This window comes from Myotis brandtii, unplaced genomic scaffold (assembly GCF_000412655.1).
Source record: "Myotis brandtii unplaced genomic scaffold, ASM41265v1 scaffold1112, whole genome shotgun sequence".
NCBI classification, from domain to species: domain Eukaryota; kingdom Metazoa; phylum Chordata; class Mammalia; order Chiroptera; family Vespertilionidae; genus Myotis; species Myotis brandtii.
In genome coordinates this window covers 68288-71106 of record NW_005353800.1, presented here as the reverse complement: position 1 = coordinate 71106, position 2819 = coordinate 68288, and positions in this window count along the sequence as shown.

Here is a 2819-nt window from a genome sequence, read left to right as displayed (position 1 = left end):
GCTGCAGCGCCCCCCTGCTCCCCTGGGCCTTTCCCACCGACACCGCTGGAGGCCGGCCCTCCTGGTGGCCGGATCCAGGGCACCTGCAGGCCTTATCTCGATTGACCTCTTCGTGGCTTTGACCCTCTTGACATTTCCTTCTTGAACTGTTTTCTCTCCTGTGTTCCCAGGCCTCGGTCCTTCCTGCTTTCCTCCCTGCTCTTTCGTCGTTGGTTCTGCACGGACACGCCGCGCCGCCTGCCCTGGTGCCAGGCTTGGGCTGTGGCCCCTTCTCTCCCAGTCTCCGCGTCCCAGGGCTGCTCCTTCCCTCTCCCATGCCCAGCCCAGAGCACCCACCAGCCTGGCCAGTCAACTCTTAATCAGCCTGCCCACCTCCTCGCTTGCCTCCTCGGCCATCACCAGAGAGGTCTTTCTACAGCCCACTTTTCTAAAAAACATACATTTTTATTGATTTCAGAGAGGAAGGGAGAGAGAGATAGAAACATCCATGATGAGAGAGAATCATTGATCAGCTGCCTCCTGCACGACCCCTACTGGGGATGGAGCCCGAAACCCAGGCATGTGCCCTTGACCGGAATCGAACTGTGACCTGGTTCATAAGTCCACGCTCAACCCCTGAGCCACGCCAGCTGGGCTCGTCGTTGATGTTTCTGTCTCTCTCTTCCTCTCTGGAATTAATAAAAATATATTTAAAAACAAACAAACACGAAACAGGCAGCACAGAGGGAGCAGCAGAAGGAGAGCAGGAAGGAGATGCGGTTGCTTGTGGTGCTTGACCGCCTCGAGGGGGCGGGTCTGGCTGCTGCAGGACACAGTGGAGGGACAGGGAGGGAGGAGGCGGCCTGAGCGCTCCGGGCCCTTTGAATTCGGGCTGTATAACTGCACTATGGATTCCCAGCAAAACTTCAAAAGAGAGAGGCGCCTGACTCCTGCTAGAGCGTGGACGAGCCTGAGGGCTCTATGGGAAGTGGAGTTAGCACGGCCAAGACAGCTGTGTGCGTGCGAACCCCGTCCTAGAGGGGGTGTGAGGCTGGGGATTCGTCCCGTTCAGGGTGGGACCCCGACAGCCCCCAGCAGCTGCCCCAGGACGGGCTCTCCCATCCCGGCCCTTGGGAGACCTCCTTGGGGGGGAGGGGCTTTCTCTCCCTACCCGGAGCCGCAAGCTTCTGTGAATTGCTTTGTGAGACAGTGATGCCTAATGGTTAGCCAGGACTCAGGGCACACAGCTTAGGCCTTAACACCTGCTCCTCAAATCCTCACCCCCCACACGTGAGCGCCAGGCAGGACCCCTCAGGCCGGCCTTCGCACGTGGCAAGGATGGGGAGCCACGGCTCTGGCTGCGTGTGGGCGGTGGCCTGTCACCGTGCAAGGACAACCCAACTGGTCTGGGGGAGGGAGCCACTCCGATAGCGATAGCGCTGTGGGCTGGCCCCGCCCCCCAGCAGCGCCCCGTTGGCTGGGTCTGGGTCTGGGTCTGGGGGGCCCCTGCCCTAGCGGCTGGGGCATCAGGGGCAGGGCAGCCGGAGCGACTGGGAGCCTGCCTGGGCCCAGCTTCCCGGCTCCATCTGGGAGGGCGGCCTTGTCGAGTGGGAGGGCCTGGGGGTCTGGAAGCCCTGGCTGGGTTTGGGCTGTAAGGCCTGCTGGCCCTCCCAGGCCTTTGGTGTATGTGCACCGAGAGGGCAGGTGGGTGGTCCACGCTCTCGGTGCCCAGGAGCCTGCCGGGGCCCACAGAGCCCGGGGGCAGTGGGGGCAGCAGCCCCACCTTCGCCGCCAGCGGTGTTACTCAGGCAGACGCCCCCTGGTGCAGGGCTTGGCTGTCCTCAGGAGCAGGAAGCTGGGGTGCAGCCTGTGCGGGCGCCGGGCTGCGGCAAGTCCCGGCACGGCCCGGAAAACAGGTCGGATGCTGTGGGTGGGCCGTGCTGATCCTACCCATCCGGCTGGGCAGCTGGGGACGGGCCGGCCGCAGGCTCCTAGGTCAGCTCAGGGGGCAAACTGGGCGCCTCCTCCCTCCGCCCTGGGCCTGGCTCCGTGCCGCTCAGGAAGCAGCCGTGAGCAGAGCCTTGTTCTCCCCGAGCCTGACCCCGGCCTTGACCCAGGCCTCCCAGAGGCCCGGCGACTGCTGATGGCCCAGCATTTTGTCTCCGGCCGAGATGCCTGATGGCTTCTGGAGGGCCTGCACGTTGTCCTGTCCCTGTCGACTCCAAAATGTAAACAGAAAACCTCAAAGTTGTAATGAATGAACATTCGTCCAAGTAACATTTCAGCCAGCTCACTGCGGCTCAGCTCAACTGTGCTGGGGTGTGTCATCTAGAGACGCCATGAAGTTTAGATCATGGGAACCCAGTGTGCAATCTCTTCCTAGTGTCAGATTAAATTGATATGAGCCTCTTCCAAAGTTTATAGCCCAACTGATACGTGTGAGCGTGTGGTTTTGATGTGTTTGCGATGACGGGGTGGAAACATCAAAACGCAGGGGGCCTCACCCCGTCCCGCGTGCAGCCGTGGCCTCAGGCCGGAGGGGCGAGGGAGGTGCCTGCTTCTCTCCAGTCCACCCGCTGGTCTATAGAGGCCCTTAGAGGGCGCCTCCCGGACACAGCGCGTCAGAGAAGGTGGGCAGGTGAGTGCCAACTACAGACCCGCAGCCCATGGTGGCATCGTTCCTGTCCACACAGCTCTTGCTTCTCCCGCTGCATGTCGCACCTCGGACAGCTTGCACACTCTGACACTTAGAAACACACTTGCTCTTTTTCACGTTCCAGAATGTCCCTTTACGGAGGCAACATAATTTCAGTCACCTGTCCCTGACCCGGGGCGCCTGT